This window comes from Electrophorus electricus, chromosome 3 (genome assembly GCF_041902795.1).
Source record: "Electrophorus electricus isolate QZ-2024a chromosome 3, ASM4190279v1, whole genome shotgun sequence".
In the NCBI taxonomy this organism is placed as follows: Eukaryota; Metazoa; Chordata; class Actinopteri; order Gymnotiformes; family Gymnotidae; genus Electrophorus; species Electrophorus electricus.
In genome coordinates this window covers 7423279-7442870 of record NC_137499.1, presented here as the reverse complement: position 1 = coordinate 7442870, position 19592 = coordinate 7423279, and the positions used below count along the sequence as shown (strand labels likewise).

Here is a 19592-nt window from a genome sequence, read left to right as displayed (position 1 = left end):
TTTAAATATCAGATAAAAACATAAAAGCATACCTTTTCTCTCTCTGCAAAAGAGTCCACTTAAGCATGTTCACATTTTGTCGGAGTGTATTATTCTAAACTTAGAATTTCCGTAGTTTTACTTTTACTTTGATTTGATTGGATTTACCTTACGTATGTGCATCTCACGCAATATTCTTATTCTTAATGTTAGGTATATATTTTAGTGGATGTTAAGCACTCAAGTACAATTATTTTGAAATGAGCTATATGAATAAACATGACTTGAACTGACTTGAATAGATATCCAAAGGATTTGCAGTTATTACAAGACAAAAATGGAGCATTTCAGTGTCGGCAAATAGCAAAATTGTGAGCTAAGTGGGATTTTTATTATTCTGTCCCAGTATTCTTGTTTGTGAAACAAAGTGCACTGGTGAGGTACTGTGGGTGAGACTGGATTACTCTAACAAGGCTGATTGTTTATTCAAATAATAGCGCGTCATCAGGTCCAAACACCGACCCATCTCCCCATTTCCCTCTCCTTCACTCCTGAAAAACCAGCACATCTGGAACCCCTCAGAGCCCTCCGTCTCCGCAGCGTATGGTCGCTGCAGTTACTGTTGCTCCCGGTTACAGCAGTTGACAAGCAGCATGCCAATACCTCATCCTTGTGTGCACACGGAAGTGCATGTTGGACTGTGGATGTATTTCCAGCCCATGAATTACCTATCTGCCCCTGAGATTTTTTTATTTTAATTCATGTCTGTCCAAAGTTAAAACTCGAAGCCCGTTAAACCCTTACCCCACAGACTTAAAGACAGACTGATAGACACACTCACTTCTCACACAACTCGGTGTCACTTTCCTCTCTGTGGAAACCAACTGAGCAAGTGGCATCAGCTGAACAGCAGTGGGTGATATGCGGGTGAAAAAGTGCTGGAAGGCAGGTGGTGCCAGTGCAGAGGAGGGGCAAAGAGGAAAGATCTGCTGTCAGAGTAGGTCCCAGTGCCAGAGTCTTTAGAGTGAACTGATGGGACACAATTCAGTGGAACAAAGAACTCCTTTCCAATGCAGGGTGGGGGAGAGGTCCAGGATTGTCATTTCAGTTAATTTCCAGCAGTCATCCTTTTTTAAAGAGATTGACGAATCTAGAACTTATCTGGGTTTGCAGTGTGGGGAGAGAGCTCCTGGGTGAGAAGATGGAGTTGGGAAGGGGGCGGTCTCTAAATCTCCAGAAGTTGTGCACACTCCTCAAATGCACAGAAGTCTTTGTTTCAGGGATGTGAACCTTGTCAAAGCGGTTCTGTGCAGGGAAGGCAGCAGCTTGCCACATTTGGCTGTGGTTGAGTGTGGGGAACACACACACACGCCCACCTTCACTCTCTCGTTTTCTCTCACTCACTCTCCATTTTTCTTTGTGTGAGAGACACTGAAGTTAAAGACAGAAGAAGCAGGGTGCTGTTAATGAACCTGTTAACGATGACTTTGTGAGATCAGGAAGCGCTGCTTAACACACACACGGCCCCCTGCCATGTTCAGGAAATTCTAACTGACCTCCTCCCCCTCATCTCATCCTCCTCCTGTATGGGTACAGAGAAAGTCATTGTCCAGAACTCTGTTTGAACAGTGGCTGAGTACCATAGACACCCCCACCCCACGAGTGTCCAGAACAGCTGCAGTGTATGAAAAAAATTTTTTTCCAGCAGAGCAACACGTGTGGGCTTCTTTAAACATGGGCAGCACTCTATTCGGAGGGGGGCAATCGCAGCGGGCAGACTAACTCTAGCCTTTCAGCAGAAGACAGTTAGGTGCATCACATATTTAACATCAGAACCAGTGCGGGAGAACTTAGGAGCAGGTGTGCGTGTGCAAAAACGTCCCCACTATGTACAAATACCAATGAAAATCCTTCCCCATCGAGACCCAAAAAAGGTCTTCAAAAGTGACTAAGTTTTTAAACCAGAATAGGAAAGACTGTTCATTTTTCAGTGACTGAGGTTAAGGTAGTGTATAACCATACATGAAAAGAAACACGCATGCACACACGCTCACAAGCTCACATGCACGCGCATGCACAAAAAGCTGCAGAAGCCTGTGTAAAAGCCTGTGTGGTTGTGTTTTAAATGGAGTGTAAAACTTGGGGCAAGAGCTGAGATGGAGTGGGGGTGGTCTTTGTGTGTGCACGTGTACCTAAGCACATAGGGGAACAGAGGGCTAAAGTGTGTGTGTGGGGTGTTTAAGAGTTTAAAGGAGGTTGGACATGTCTGCTGGTATGAAATAGTGTTGAGAAACCTTGGAATCTAGAAAGCAGTGAACAGACACTTGGATCATAACACAAAGACACACACAGACACACAGCCAACCCAACAAAAGGTCCTCCAACTACTGAAGCAGCCATCCCCATCCCACTACAGAAATTGGCCACTAAAACCAGCCCCTGTAGTATGGATGTGTGTATACAATTAAGAAATAGAAAATATCTCAGCTCTGCAAAGCATTAGGTCTCCCTGCCAATGTACACAGTGCCAAGAGGCCAAGTCAGGTTTTAGGACAAGTTGTTGTCAAGTATCAGGACAAGCCAACTACAAAAGTGAAGCAGCTCAGAGCAGAAAGGGAGCAACGTGTTCAGTCTGAGCAAATACTCCACCCATTGCTCTGCTGGTGACCACGCCCCTTCCCTACAGGGCCACTCACCCTGCTGGAAAAAGCAGAGGGTACTATGGATCAAGTGCTGAGTAGACAGCCCCAAAGCCAAACCCACCATAATCCCCAGATTGTCTGAGGGGCCCTCACTGTCAGGACTGTCCTTTCAGCGAGGTTCGACTGTACCCACTCACATGAGCGTGCACACACCGTATACATCTGCATATGCACAAAGGCATGCCCACAGATAATACACTTCAAACTGGACTGAGAAGGATGAGTAAACTCAGGCCCTGCTAACCCTGTACCTCAGAAAAGCTGTTTTAATGCTCGTGATGACACCTGAAGGGCAACCCCGCCATGATTTGTGCTTTTGACAATGGTAAACATTTTACCAACAGCAAAACAAAAGAGATAAACATCTTCCGAGCACAAGCAGTCAGTGACACTACCAGAATAACACTGTTCCGTGTCCGCACCAGTCGGCAGGAAGCAATTTTCTTGCTGGATAATTCGAGACTGTATTTCTGTCAGATAATAACCCTTCAGTGGAGTCAGCACACAGAGAAGGAAGAGATTTGTGTGTGAGCTGGAGATAAATAACCATCCGAATGACAAGAGATTTTAAGCAAGAGTGAGGAAAGACGTTCCTTAGACAGTTACAGGTAGAGGGCGGTTTGGAGAGGGAGGTCACTCATGCAATAAGACAGTGGACACCTCTGTCTTCCAAACTGAGAATGGTATTTCTGTAGGTCACATTCTTCACTATTATCCGTGGGAATGGGACCGCGTTTCTCAACTTCTCCGAAAGCCTTCCAGTAGTCGAATGTCTCTCTCCCTCCCAGTGTCTTCTCTCTTTCTTTTTTATGACTTTCTCTTTTTTACTCCAAGGTCCATATTTTTCCTGTGTGCATATGTGTATTTGTGTGTGTGTGTGTGTGTGTGTGTGTGTGTGTGTGTGTGTGCATGCGTGTGTGTGCATGCGTGTGTGTACATGTGTGTGCACGTGTGTGCGCGTATGTGTGGAATGCCAGTGAAACCCAACTGTCTGGCTACAGTTGGGCTGACCACAGAGGCCTGTGGAGAGAGACTGTAGTCTGCTATATGAGCCTTTTGTCAGAGGCCAGGCATACTGGCTCAGTACTAGGGGCCAACCCCCCCCCATTCCAGCCCATGAGGACTGCTTCTACTGGGTTTAAACATGCATTCTCTCAAATGCACACACACACACACACACACACACAAACACCCAAAACACATCCGATACTCACATCCACATTTTCTCTCTCTTTCTTCAGTCACAGAATCAGGTCCTCAGATCCCTCCCCCAACACATTAACACTCACCACAAATCAAATATAAACAGCTCAAGAGGGGACGGCAAGACAGACTGAAAAATCCAATCTAACATCCATTACACTGCTTTATCAGTTTAAGCCCTAATGAGGCAAACTACCGAAGCAGCACATATGGACAGAAAACATCTTTCCTGTGTGCCCCCAAATCTGCAGTCAGTAAGATTAAGAAACGAGTGGACTTAGCATCACTACACGACTCAGCACAGCATCACTACAGACCAGCCATCCCCGATGAAGCAGCAGGACTTTCTAGTCTAGTGAAAGCTGTGAAACTTTTAATTTGGTTTAGAAACGTTCAATTGTTTAACTATCCCCCCACCTTGAGCAGTTTACTGATGGTCTTTTATCATGTTTTGATCATTTGGGTGAGGGTGGGGGCTTAAGGGATTCAAGCCAAAGAGAACAACATTATAATGGCTGGGAGAACATTCAAACCTCTAAGCTAAAAAAAAAAACCCAGCTAAAACTAAAACATTAACAAGTGATTAGAGAAGGTTGAATGAACATCAAGAAAACTAACCCTAATTTCCATGTATAACCTAATGAAACACCAAGAGCCGTGAACCAAACTGGAACATCTACCAATGCCTGGCCCTTAGGAGTGCTCAGTGCCAGCAGACGGGTGCTACGCCTGCGTTTATCCTCCCGGCCAACAGTCCAGGCCAGACGCTCTCGTGCACATTCTGTCTGAGCCAAGGGGAAAGGAAAGGTGGTGCGGAGGAGTGACAGGGCACCTGCTTTCGCTGGTAGACAGAGACATGCTTTGTTAGAGCTGAACTTGTTCTCATGCTTCAGATTTCAAGGTGGCAGACTCATCCGTACACCTCTGCCAGGGGTCAGTGAATAGCACACGGTCCCATTAAAGAAAAAAAAACCCTAAAATGAATAAACCAGTACGATGCTAGGTATTAAAAGGTGGAGTGTTTTCAACATAGTATAGAAAAAGGTTTAACACAATATATTGAAATAAAATATTTTATGGTCAATACTTCTGTCTCTTCCAAGGGTCTTTTAAATCCTGTGTAAAGTTCTGTGTGATGACATTCAGGATTTGGAATTGTTTTCATAAGATTACATTTGGCCTTGAAGTACTTTTCAATATTTTGTTTTGAAATATATTTTTCTAAGTGAACCCAATCCGTGTGGTATATGGTTATAGCTCAGAGAATCAATACATTTTTTAACACAAAAATCAAACCTTGACCCCAGAATTGAAAAAAAGTGCATGCAACGTAAAAATGTGTGTGGCTACACCCTTGGAATTGATGACCAGTAAACTGACTACACAAGCACCATACATCAAGATATTTCAGGACAGCGTTGCACTCCTCATTTCATTAAAGCTTTCCAATCTCCTGGTGAGTATCAAATTGATCACAGTCTGCTCCTTTAAACATATTTGCCCACTTCCTTTCTGAAAAGAAACCAAGAGAGAGCAGAACTCCACTCCCCTTCAGCAAGGCACCATAGCTGGACCTGTGACTTCTTTACCAGCCGCAAAGGCCCCTTTCTAGGGGAGCCCAGCGGGACTCCTGTGAGTGCCGTGTGAACACTCCTGTCCTGCTCCGCTCCACAGAGGGAGATTAACAATAGCGCCTGCCATGTGCCTACCCTAAACAATTCATCTCTCTCTTCTCTCCTTTCTTGCACACACACACACACACACACACACACACACACACACACACACACACACACACACTTTTTTCCAGCCCAGCACTAACACCATGGTTTATTCACCTCCTGCAGCACCACTAACTCCACCTCTACCGCTCTGTGGTTGAAGCCACACAAACAAGCTAAGCAAAATGGAGGAAGCAGGGGGCATGAGGCGGCACACATTTCCATGGTGTTCTCAGGCCCCTGGGTGACCTGCCCCGTTGCACAAATCTTCTCAAGTGCACACGGAGCGCCGTGAATCTTTTCTGGGCTCTCCGCACCCAACACCTCACAGCCAAGGACCAACCCCCCCACCACCTCAGCAGTGCCGTGCTGGGTCGGCATGGCCCGAGGTTCTGGCAAGGCCTGGACAATTACCGAGTGAGGCGTTGAGAGCAACGAGCCAATCGCTAAGGCGTCATTTAGGGCGGACAATTGACACCTCCATTTCCCATTCCACTGGGGAAACGCCGCTTTCGCCTGAGAAAACAACGAATAAAGCGACCTTTGAAGTTATTTTATCAACCCAGAGAAAAGCTTTTTTTTGGGCTTCACAACACAATGCCTTTTCTTGTAGCTTAAGTATCAGGTTATGTTAAAAACCAGAGCAATTTCAAATGAAATTCACAGATTAGGTATAAGATGCCTTTTTCTCCTTGGTTTTTGGAAGCTCTGAAGCTAAACTCTGACAGCTGCTTCCTACTGCGCTATTGAACTCTCAATATGCGTCTGTAAGCGCACACAAAGTGGAAAGGGAAAGCATTTAAAAACCTCCCTAGAGTTCCCACAGTATTTCACCTGTCAAGCACTTGCAGAAACGTGAAGGAAAAAACAAAACAAAACAAAAACGTTCAAACCTCATCTGGCTTCAGAGTTAGCCTCCCGGTAGGCTAGACCCAACAGTCATTGTCATCCTCTTTGAAAAAGGACACACTCTATCTTCCTCCACCTCCTCCCCCCCGTGACTCCTTTCAAAAATAGGAGTTCCAAAAACCAGGAGTGGTCAAATGTTCTGAAGCGTCCCATGAAGAGAGGGCTTGGGAGTTAGCAGGAGAGCTGAGAGCAAGTTGTTCAACCTTTCTTAGCACAGCAAAGAAAAGCCTTTTGTTATTGGCACAAGTGTTCTGAAACATCAGAGTAATGCCTTAAGAATCGAGCTGACTAAACATAGACAGTCGATATGAAAAAGTGCTACTACAGGCAATTCTGTTTATCTGCTTGTTTGAAATGTAACAAAAAGTTTTCTACATTTCTAACTTTCTCATTTGAATCTATTCTATTTCTAACTGCAGCATTTAATAGGGTAGACTGGTGCTGTGACACAGGAGCTGTGCCATTAACACACAAGCTACAATAAATTTAGGGCATTTGGAAATTAATGACCTAAGTTATTCTTGGAATGTGTTGGCTTGCATTTATAATGCCAGCTATGCATATTTAGGCAGACTGCTTCGCAACAATCCATATTGTGCTAAGACTGCAGAGAAATTCTAGTATACTAAAATGAGTGTTTGCTACAACAAGAAAGCCCTTGTCTAATACCACTTACCAACTACATATCCCACGATTCTCTCTCCCGCAAATACACCCTCTGCCCTTCTGCATTCCTGGATGGAAAAGAGAGTGGAAATCTATTTAGACCCCATCAAATCTAGTTAAATTGTGTGTCAAACATGTTATAGAGTGAAAGAAAAAAGGCACTAAATCTGAGTTTAGAAATATTACAGTTTAGCAAACTGACCAAACTGATTTGATTCCCCCCCCCCCCCCTTTGCACTGGTTGCATTTTAAAAATGCATTGTGGAAAAATAAAATGTTGTATTGAAAGGGAGACAAAATCAGCCTAAAAGTGTACAAACTCTACAAAAACGTTCATACATACATGGAGTCTAGGGTGTTATGATCACGTTACAGTTTTTAAAAAGGGGGAGAAAAATAGAGAAGAGAAAGATAGATTAGAGGAGGAAGATTAGACAAACTGACGGACCATTGCAGGAGAAACATACAGACATTACATTAACCGCACTCAGGGCAGGGGGGGCCTAAAATCGATAATGATAATGGGAGTTTTGGTCAATATTAAATATGAACTTATCCATCAAGCCAAGTATAAAGTAGAATGAGCCATCAGTGTGAAGAAACACCCTCCCGTCGAACATCAGAGCAGATACATTTTCCAGCACTTCTGGCAGTCAATCGCCCAGAGAGCAGTCTCTGATGCCATGCGATTCATTTTAGTTCCTCATTTGTCACTGGTGCATAGACGCTCCCAGTATTGCTTTTTTTAAAGGGGGTATTCTGTTTGTCTGGTTACATGAACTGACACTGAGCTGGACACGAGAAGAATAAAGTCTCCAGAGAGGAGAAAAAACATTCTATTTGAATCTATTTCAGACTCAGACTATGAGACAACAGTATGTGAAAGAAAGTGACGTGAAGCTCAACAGAAACCTGCTGTTTGGGACATCTCAGCAAACATCTCAGCAGAGGGTGTTTAGGAGGAGCAGAAAGCCAGAGTGGGCATGCAGCCCCCTCACCACCCATGGCAGACTGCCCATAATCAGCTGGAGCAACTTATGCTCACAATATGCCCACATGAGCCACAAGGCACTGTGAATATATACCTTTAATACAATACATCAGCTTCTCAAAATGCCTTCTTGCCAATTCAAGCTCAAGTGCAAATTAGAACCAGAGCTTCTTTCAGTGGTACGTTTGTTTAAAGCGTTTGTCAGCCGGGAGTAATTCTGGTTCTGACCCGCAGTCATCATCTCCCTCAGCTGTGTGGCGATGGTCCATGATAGGCTTCGGGCTCTTCGGACTCTTGCATCCGCCATGCTCCCTTCTGAAGGATGCTGCTAATTATAGCATGGAACACTGAAGCCATGTAAAATGGTCCCACTGTCCTTTAACCCCCCACCACCACTCACCCACACCCCCCGGTAAAGAATGCACAACTCCAGAAAAAACCCAGTTACGGATGATCTGTCAAACAAATAACCACCACGGACATTTCAGAAATTCAGTAAGTGATGTCTATGAAATGCTTCCAAATGATTTCAACCACAGTTTTAATAATTTTCCTGAGTATATTTTTTTAATATCTTTGGCTACATTATCAACATTTAAAAAGGATTGGTTCAAAAGGACAAGGAGTGGGTAGTGGTAGAGAAGGCTTCGGTTCAGTCATGGAATCTAAACATGCTCATTTCCACTATCGTGAGAAATCTTAAACAGACCAGATGATTAAACTAAAATCAGAAAGATGCCATCCCTCTGAAAAACAGTTAGGATTTGGGTGTGGGTGGGGGTGTGGGTGGAGGTGGTAGTGGTGAAAGAGCTGGGGGGGGGGTGCTCTAGAGATGAAAGAAAAACAGTCTCTGTTTCAATGCGAGAAGAGACACTGCGACTGATGTGTCTTAGCAACGAGCTGAAGCTACAAATAACCTCACTCCTCTTTGCGAAGTGCTTGTCCCTGCCCGACACCGCTAACCAGGCAACCAGGTATTTTGGGAAGCAAAAGGGGCTGTGCTTCAAGAGCACTGCAGTAATGGACCAACGGATGAACTGTCCTCTAATTGCCGTTTCATGGGAAATCATCATCAACAACAACAACCACCACCACCACCACCACACAACAAGAAAAACAACACATACAAGGAAAATTGCATTCATCTTTTAAAGCCTGAGTGCATTCCTTCTATTTCTATCCTTGTGCAAAATTTCATTTGGTGCCACATTAAAAAGAACCTTCTTGCTCTTCTCTGATGAATTTCCTTTTTCCAGCAGGACACCTTGACAAGAGAAACGAAACATATAAAAATAAATAAATAAAAGTGCAAAGCGTGCTTGTGGGAGAGAGTGAGTGAAACATGGGATGATGGGCGTTAAGAGATTACCAGCAATAGGGTGGGAAATTAGCTGCACTTTGAAGGTGTTATGTAAAGATGACACATCCCTCTTCATTTCCAGCAGGTTACCCCCTTTAAAGAAAGCTAAAATATCACATCATTGTCCATACAGGTGATGAGCTGGGTTAGTCCTTCAGCCCCTGAATGGGATCAACCTTTCATTCATCTTTCAGCGAGCGAGCAAGATCAACCCTGCACACATCTTTCACCTCCAGAGAGAGAGAGAGAGAGAGAGAGAGAGAGAGAGAGAGGTGTCAACCCTCTATGCATCCTCCAGCTCCAGAGAGAGAATGAGAGAGAGAGAGAGAGAGAGAGAGAGAGAGAGAGAGAGATCCACCACCTCTAGCTTCTTCAGTTCCATGAGAGATCAACTATCTCTGGCTGCAGAGGAGCGAGAGATCAAGCATCAGGCTCACAGAAAGAACAGAGATGCAGGAGGTAGGACAAATGATGAGGAGACATGTGATGTGAGGAAGTTCGTGCTCTGACTATGCAGGATATAGTTTCACTCTCATTCTACTGAGTCATGAGGCCATGGACATGCCAATGGACCTTTGATGGGATTCTAGCACCGCGACACGCCGACAGGCCTCCGGTGGAATTATAGCACCGCAACATGCCAACAGACCTCCGATGGGATTATAGCACCGTGAAATGCCAACAGACCTTTGATGGGATTATAGCACTGCGACACAAGTGGTGCCACACATTCAGATTAGGCTGCAGATGGATGCAACTGTTGATGTTTCTGCTGTGAGCTGCAATGACCTATTTAATATTTTTGCTCTCTTCCTGCACTCAGAATTCATATGCAAATCAAAGAGTGACATGATGGATCCGTTTCTCCATTAGAAAAACATCACTGACGAGCACAATTAAAAATCACAGAGCACTGCTGTCAGACAACAGCTTTCTTGTTTAATGCCAAGCCAAACCAAACATACAGAATGAGAGAGAGAGATAAGAAGATAGATAGATAGATAGATAGATAGATAGATAGATAGATAGATAGATAGATAGATAGATAGATAGATAGATAGATAGATAGATAGTTTGAGGGAGGTCATGTGTTGTAAATATCTGAAATGATGATGATGAAATGGGCTTGCACATTCATCTGGCATGAAAATTTCATCAAACAAGTAAAGTAAAGTACACCTCACCTCACATGCTCAGAACCACACATGCGCACACAAACCAACCACTGACTGAGGGCCATGGGTAAGGAATGGTAAAATAAGAAATTGACAGTTAAAAATGAATTGATGGAGTAACTGTAAAAAAAAAAAAAATCAACTGTAAAAAAAATAATAATAATAAATTCTCTTCCTTTCACAGAATATGTAAGCTTCAGAAGAGGCATGTTCAGTATAAATTTTTTTTACTGTGGATGTGATCTTTTCCTTTTGGTTGAAAAATAAACATGCATGCAATTTCTGGAAGAAGTGATATCAAATTTAACCTCATTCTGAGAGCAGAGCAGAACGACCATCATTAGTCATGTCCTCCCAAATGTCAAATTAAATTTAGGCAGCATACTAAACTGTCAACCAAAAAAACCCCCAGAGTTTCCTTAGTTCTCTTTTTGACATTAGCTTGCTTAAGGCAACACCTTTCATAATAGGTGAATGACATTTAATTTTGCCCAGAAAAACTGCTTGCACATTAGACTGCACTACCAGAGAGCGACAAACTTAATTTTAAAAACAAGCTCCAAAAGAGTCTTGTTCCAGCATGTCTTGATTTGCCAAACTGCCGGCTTCATCCTCCCACTGCTATGGCGCAGCAAGCTCTCTTCAAACGCGTTTACAAAGGCGGGCAGAGGCAGGGGGGCCCTGCTCGGTGCCAATGGCACTGTTCTACTGTATGTGTGTATGCGGTGTTTCCTACATGAGAGCTTGGATGTGATTAATTAGCCAGCTATTGCTCCACTATGGCTAAAATAGCTTGCCCTCTCCTTTCTCCCTTCCTGGCCTTCTCCTCTTACAGCCTCAAAAGCCCAATTTGCTTGTTCCAGAAGGGATTACAGGGTGGGGTTTAAAGGGGGCTGAAATCCATCTAACAGAGAGAGGGCCCCCTCACTCAAGGGTCTTTAATTATACACCCCCCCCCACCCCACCCCCCACCGCACACACAAACACACTTTTGCCGGAACTACTACAGGCAATGAACTTGAGACAGAGTTAGGTCACATCAGTGTGCTACTGCAATGGAAGTATATATGGCCACATTTTCTTCCTCTCTGTCTCTAACACAGAAACACACGCACACTCAGCAACACCACCAGCTGATCCACATAACTAACTCTACTAATGCTACTGCATTACAGCATGGCAAGGTGCCCACACTGACACCTGGTAAGGCACATGTCCACTATTAGTTGACAAAATCTGATTACTCATACACGTAAAGGTCAAACAATGAAGTCAAACAACGGAAAAGACGATACTGGTACCTGGTGAATGCCCGCACTGAGGTGGGCACTGGTCCCTCACGTGATCCAACTGAGTGAGATGAACTTCCTTCAGAAGCTACAGCCAGCGCCAATCAACCCAAACCTAATCAGCACATCAATAAACCCACAAGCTTAAACAACAACAACAACAAAACACCCTCCTGGCCAACAAAAGCCCCTTTATTCCCCCCCACCCAATCTGACAGTCTGTGCATTATGGGTTTGCGCAGGTTGGAAATACTCACAACATGATTAACTAACATTTCTTTGATCACAAAAATGTAAAATGCCGGACTCCTCCCTTGGGGCAGGAGCAGTTGTCCCAGCCGAGAACACACACTCTCTCCCCTCTTCTGCTCCAGAGGCAGACGGATTCCTGGGGTCCCTATTTGTGAGCCATTCCATTGATTTTGTCAACCGTGATGAGTGAGCCCACGGCCTTTCCCACAAGCCCCCACTGAGGAGGGCTTCTCCCACAATGCCCAGCAGGGGTGCTGGGGGCCCTATAAAAGAAGGCACGGCCAGAAAGAACCACAGTTAAACATGCTATTTAAAAAAAAGTAGTGGAACTTTCTCCTTATTTATGCTTCCATTCACTGGTTGCCTTCACCTTGGAGAAAACCTGAGCCACATAAATGGATGAAGGGGGTAAAGGACAGAGGAAGATTGATTGACTGGCTGTTGAAGGTAGGAAATACCAGAATTTCATGCCAAAACATTGACAGAGTCAGAGATGGGTCTATTCACCACAGATCCTCTAAACAAAGTTATAATAAAGACCTTCAGAAACAAGCTGGCCTGAAAAGAGCACATTTCAATGACTCATACTGGTGTCAAATGTTCAGTTTAGAGTCAAATCAAAGTCAAACTGAGTACAAAACACACTAATGCTCTTTAACATTCACTTTTATTCCAATACTTATATTTGAGGGTTTGTTTGTTTTTTTTAGTTATTTATCATTTCCTATAATTCTTCCTGCCATTGAAAACCTTGTCCTGAAGATATGCTTTGGGCAAAATCCCTGTTTTGGCAGATGCAGGAAAGTTCTGCAAGAACAGGTGTTCTGGCTCCAACCAATAGGCTCATGTGTAATCAGGACTATAATGGAGCTTAGCCTACGTGCTTCACACTCTCTGAGCTCTGACACCGGACACCATGCCCGCGACTGACCATGGAGCCAGGACACCATGCACGAGACTGACCGCAGAGTCAGGACAGCCACAGATAAGCTTTCATGACCTTTGCATCTGAACTGAATATCATGAGTGTCTCCACAAGAGTGCTCCACACTGGAACATGCTAGTCATACCTACTACCTGACTAAAGAGAGACACGGCAGCCCTTCATTTTGATGGACCCAAGTTCTGGAATTTCATCCTGATGGCTCTTGACAATCTAGCCATTTTTAACTTCTATTTCTATTAGACTTCTATAAATTTCTATTTTTCTATCTTATGTGTTCAATCATAATTTATTCTATCTTATTTTAGTTCTACCTTTAATGTACTAGGCCATATATAAAGCGTATATAGACAGAGTTGCATGCGCCGTCTATAATGCTATATAAATAAAGCGTGTTCTTATACATCTGAAAGTGTAGTGACTCTACTCAAATGACACTAAATCTGCACACGGTTACTGAGACAGCCCAAAAAATAACTGATCAAAAATTTGTGAACCAATATCTTGGGGGGGGGGGGGGAGAATTTATTTTTTAGCAGCATTAAAAGTGAAAGACATGCAAACAAACAAAAAATAGCATATCTTTTGTGTGCATCTATATTCTGCTTTTACCTATTCTTACATACCAGGGATTACTGTACAGTTTTAATGTTTTACAATGTAGCATGTGTTTTTGAATGTGGAGTAAAACCTATCAGTTAAAAATGAATTTAAGAAATCACATTATGTCACAACTGATGACAATAAGTTGCGGCAATGGGTAAATGACAGCTTTAATCAGTATATCAGCAAGAACACATTTTCAAAGTCACCTTTTCAGTCTTTTCAATCTTGTAGACAAGATGTATACTCCTACACAGACAGAATCTCATACACTGACAACGCATTCACACTTTGATGAAAAGTAGCTTTACTGGGACACATGCAACAGCAAAATCCTGCCTCATGCTTTTAACATAAGCATTGACAATTACTTAAAAGTACCAATCGAGATCACTGCTGGCACTCAGGGCTGTGGGGGAACCCCCCCCACATAATCAGGCTTACCACAAAAGACTGGTTTCTTACTCAGAAGCCCTCCTAATAATCCACATAAGATAACATGCACAAAGCCCACTCCCCAAACTGCCAATCAAGGAAACCAGGTAACAGCACACACAGATCTGCTCGCAAAGGAGCCCAACACCCAGACTTCTCGTTACCTGACCTAAAGCGTCGCTCAGCCTTGCCAGCAGCACAAATGGCACTTGGCCTGAAGTCACATCTTATGGAGGGGGTTAAAACAGAACTTGAACATTGATCTGAAATGAACCACAAATCATTGCAACCTTTCCTGGAGCAGTCTGGATTAAAGGCCCAGCAATATAGTGAACTCGACAGAGGCTTTGAGCTCGACCTCCTGTCTGCTGTCTGTGTTAGTGACCCCAGAATGGTAGAACAGAGAGAGACACAAGAGCCATTTGTTCAGAGTTGCCGCTTCCTGTGTCTCTACCAACAGAAAGACCTTGGAGAAATTCATTTGTAGAGCATGATGGGGAAACCCTATTTTCACTTAAACAAATGCCATCACCCAAACAGAGCAGCTAATCTACATTCAAAGTTAGTGCTTCTACAGACACTGATTTTCCTTGTTTCATCAATACATTTACCTGCTTTAGCTAATGTCAGAAAACAATACGTGTTACAAATATAATGTTTAAATGATGTTTGAGGGTGGTTGGCATAGCTGCATGATAAATAGTCTTCTGAGGGTCGGTTGGCTGTGTCTGTCCTGCAGGTGTGCACCGAGGTCTCTCTCTAGAGACCAGTGCCACCGATTCTCATGTATTTCAGGGGCCCAATCGGGTCATCAGTAAGACCTCCCCCAATCTGCTGCCTCTGGGGAATGCGCAAGAGCTACATCTCTTGGGGGCAGGTTGGAGCCATGATCGATAGGGCTGCCAAAGCCCATTACTCCAACCCTGAGAGTGTGGGTTGTCTGCCGGCACAAGAGCAGAGGGAATAAAACTCTGATCTTATTTGCAGGGGGACAAAAGAGCACAGACCTGGGGTCCTCTAGGAAGGCGGTGTTCAAACAGGGGTCCGGCATGAGGGGGTCCCAGAAGGGACTTCCCCTATTGACTGCAGGGAGAGTGGCTGACAGGACAGAGCAGAGTAAAAAATGGGGGTGGGTGGAGTTTTGGGGTCGTTTCCCCAGGAGAGCCAAAATGCAGACAATGTGGTCAAAGCGGCTGGCATTCAGCATGTCTCTCTGGCCAGCTGTCCAACCATGCAGCTGAAGTGTGGTCCCCCGCCTGGGCTGGTCTGCAGGGGCATTAAATTAGGCACCAACACCCATTTCTGATAAAGCATCTCCGATCACTCTATACAACTAAACTGGAGGCAAGCACAGATACAGTCTTCCATTGAGAATGCTGAAGAAAGAGCTGTAAAGAGTTACCAAGTGATGTCTGAAAATAGCCTAAAACTGAGATTTGCTTTAAAAACACTCATTGTGTTTAACCAACAAAAGATAAAATCCATTAGGAGAACAGGAAGGGAAAGGGTCAAACAATTTATGATTGGATTGACCCAGGAGTGACCCTTCAACTCACATTCAATGACCTGGAAGTTATTTCCTGTTTTGAGCAGCCATTTCCTCACTTTATAAAGCCTTTAAGAGAAGTGAGGGAGACGACGGGGGAAAGAGAGGGATTTGACCATTAGCTGAGCACAATGGTCAGAACTGTGTACCAAGATCAGAGGGGAATTTTTGGAGGTCACTCTCTCAACCCCTAATGGTCCAAACTCAAATGAGAGAACAATATGACTTTTAAACTGGTAACAACAGTGTATGCCAAAACTAATAAACCAAACCAAACATAAACTGAACTAACTAGCAGAGACAGTCGTTTATGAAATAATAACTGATGTACACTGATTTCTGTAAATTTGTTCTGTGACAACACCTGTAATACGGTTCCACACAAATACATTCTTAATTGAATTGTATGAGTCAATAGCTTTTAATTAGTGAAGGCTAGAGGTCTAGTTGCTCTTCCGTAATAGCTGGCTGCTCAATGAATATGTTAGTCTAGCCTCTGCGAGATCAGAGAAACTCACAGAGCATAACCTTTTTCAAGGGCTTGAGAGACCAGCGCAGACCATGCATGGTCTGCTAGCCCAGGGCCTGTGGGATAATGTGGGTCCCAGCTCTAGTCAAGCAAAGGTCCCAGTGGCCAAGCCTGTAGAGGGTCGTAGCCAGGCCAGACTCCAAACGCCTCCCCCCAGCACAAAGCCACTTCTGAAGTCCCGTCTGACAGATAACATTGGCGTCCCGTATCGGCCCTGTCCTACCCCCACGCCCCCATGTCCAGGCACCGGGCCGATAACATTTTAACAAGGCAACGGTGCATTGCCCAAATAGCCTGAAGATTCCAGCCCGGGGGGGGGCGTACCATTTTGAAAAATGTGTCTCAGTGACATGGGAAATTAAGCTTATGGTTGCTGAGCAAGTGAGTGACTGACCTCCAAAAAGAGAAAGATACAAAGACCAAAAGTTCAGAAACAAAAGCTTCCTCCACACACAAGTAAAAACAAGGCCGACACTGCCCAGAATGGCCATTTCATTCCATCCTTTTTTGCTGATAAATATATATATTTATTTATTTGTTTGTTTATTACCCAGCACAATTCAGCAAACTTTGAAAGAACAACAGCCAACGAGAATCCTTTCTTCATGTTATTACAGTGATATGGGACATAATACATTTACACAGGCATGAGTAGCTATGAAGTGATGTTAAACAGATACAAGCACATGCTGGCCCATCACGTCCTCACAAAATGCTCCATTTGAAGAAAACACGTCAGTGGGTGTTGCCATTTACACTTGGACGATATAAAGTACCAGTCAAAAGATTGGACACACCTACTCTGTTTTGCTATTTTCTACATTTAAAAAAGAAACAAACAAACACACACAAAAACGGAGGGTATCAGACCAATGAAATAACACGTGATTATGCTGTGCTAAACAAACTTTGACTATGTTAGACTTTTCAAAGTAACTATTCTATACTTTGATAGCTTTGCAAGCTCTTAACCATCTGCATAAAGCAGCCACCTGTGATGCTTTTCCATCAGTCTGGAAGACAATCTCACATATGCAGAGCATTTGTAGGGTGAGGAACTAAAGTTCTGAAAGAAAACTGTTTGCTGAGGGTGCATCTAAAATTGTGTGCGTGTGTGCATTTTGAAAATGAATTCATATATTGTTCAAATTATACTTGTCTTAGAAACAATTTAAGCATACTCTATTAAGATGCAAATACCTTCATTACTATTAAAAACATAGATTTGGACATACCTGACAATGTTTGACTGGTACTTTATAGGTTTACATACATTTTGTCATGCTCCAGTGAAAGCATACATATGATGACATGGTTCAGTAGGGCCCACACTATGTACTCTAAAAACTGCACTTTTATGGAGGGAAGTAATAAGAACCGCCAAGGGCTTAATTAAAGCTATCAGCAAGTTTATTAGATGAGGGTAATCAATGCTTAGAAGAATCAAATATTTTAGTCATCAATGAGTCATTATATGTCCAAACATTCTGGCCTGACCTTGGTAACAAAAGCAAAGAACTTAAAAACAAAAACAACAAAACCATAAATGGTGAGAAGATAGGACTTGACATTAGAGAACAGACCCTGGGGAACAAAAAAAAAAACCAAAACAAACAACAAAAAAAACAGAATTAAAACACAAATTACAGCTAGAAACCTCATTTGTGACAATGCATCACAGGCCCAGATCTTACTAGGCCCAAGAGCAACACAAAGCATGCCGTGAGCTTCCTGAGCTAGAGGCGCATCAAGCAGTCATGAGAGAGCTCCCTCTGTGTCTGAAGCCTGCCAGGCAGATAGCAGCCCCCACACCAGCTTATCATTACTGAGAGGGTTTCCCCCCCAAGCTTGCATGCAAGCGACGCCAGCTTCGTGGGACTCTCTGAATGAGAGCACTGTGCAGACGCCAGCAGGTTTGTTTGATCTTTAGCATCTACTGTCCAGAAGGCGTACGATGGCCGACCCCGGGCCTCCGCTCCCGTCGCAGGCTCTGGCCGCCACAGCTCCTGGAGCTCTCCTGCGCTCTATTGGCTGGGCTGTTCCTTTGACGTACAAGTGATTATGAACATAGCCCATCTTAGGAACAAAGTTAAATTCATTTGAACAGACGCCACTTCAGACATGTGCAGTGTCAGAAACAACATCATCTTCCAAACCAAAACAAACAATAAATAAATTGGTACTCTCATCACCGAATCATATTAAATTTACTAATGTAAGACAATTGGCCAATCCAGAAATTGTTAACTGTAACCCTATTTCATATTCATTCATTCTGAGAATAGTGTATGTATAATGTTGTGGGATAAGATTTATGAATAATTCACAGTGAATACAGCATCCAGCTTGGCCAGACTACTTTAGCCCTTGTGCATTAATGCACACAGTGTCTTTAGCCAACAATGACCTCAAATATCTATGAATAGGTAAAAGAGTACTTTAGGAAACAGATTGTGACAGGATTATACAGCAGTATCAATGATGGAACACTTCCAGAACACAACAGCTCTTTCTTATCTGCTTAGTGTCTCCCTGCATTTATAATCTCAAGATCGCCATTCATTGCCCATCTTTCTAAAATCCTAATACTTCACTTACAATATAAATACTGCATGCAATTAATACACTCTGTTCAATAAGGGATAGAAATATAAACTCTGTTTCAGTTAATTGTCCATGATATGGAAATGTCATGTCCCTGAATAGAAAATCAGTGGTGTTTCAGAGTATCACTTTCCAGTGGAAAGTTCTGTTGTAGCTATAAATAGCGAATGTACTTTAAGAAATGGATTGTGACAGGATTATGCTGTAGTTGGGGGTTCAGGACATACTGGGGCTTCAGACCTCTAGATAACAAAGATTTGCTAGCTTCCAGATGATTAATTCTGGGCTGAGCGGCAGTGTCACTCCTACTGGGGAAAAATGTTGTACATGTACCGGAACGTGCACATGGTCATGTGCACAATCAAACAACTCACCCCCCATCCCAGATGAGGATTATTTATTACATGACTGGAAATTAAACATTCATAATAATTCAATAACCGTGAGCATATGTGTGTGTGTGTGTGTGTGTGTGTGTGTGTGTGAGTGAGAGAGAGAAGTGGGGGGGGGGGGGGGGGGGCAGAAAGAGATTACACAACAAAAGTGTGGTATCTAAAACCTAAAAATCAATGCTGGTCAAAAACACAAGTGTGTTATAGCCATAAAGCACAGCATCGAGAAAGATGTGGTCAAATGGGTAAAATGGATGGACATCACCAAAGAGTCAACTGAACCAGTTGCTTCC

At 43.5% G+C, this 19592-nt stretch overlaps 1 protein-coding gene across 6 annotated transcripts in view; it reads right to left on the bottom strand.

Moving 5' to 3' along the window:
- lrp4 (low density lipoprotein receptor-related protein 4) overlaps window positions 1–19592 on the bottom strand; it is a 77592-nt gene that overhangs the window by 48203 nt on the left and 9797 nt on the right. The window contains exon 2 of one of the 6 annotated variants that reach the window (XM_081710091.1): window positions 7191–7248. The exons of the other annotated variants lie outside the window; for them this stretch is intronic. The gene's annotated coding sequence lies outside the window, so the exon portion shown is untranslated. The remainder of the gene's footprint in view (window positions 1–7190; window positions 7249–19592) is intronic. 6 annotated transcript variants of the gene reach the window in all.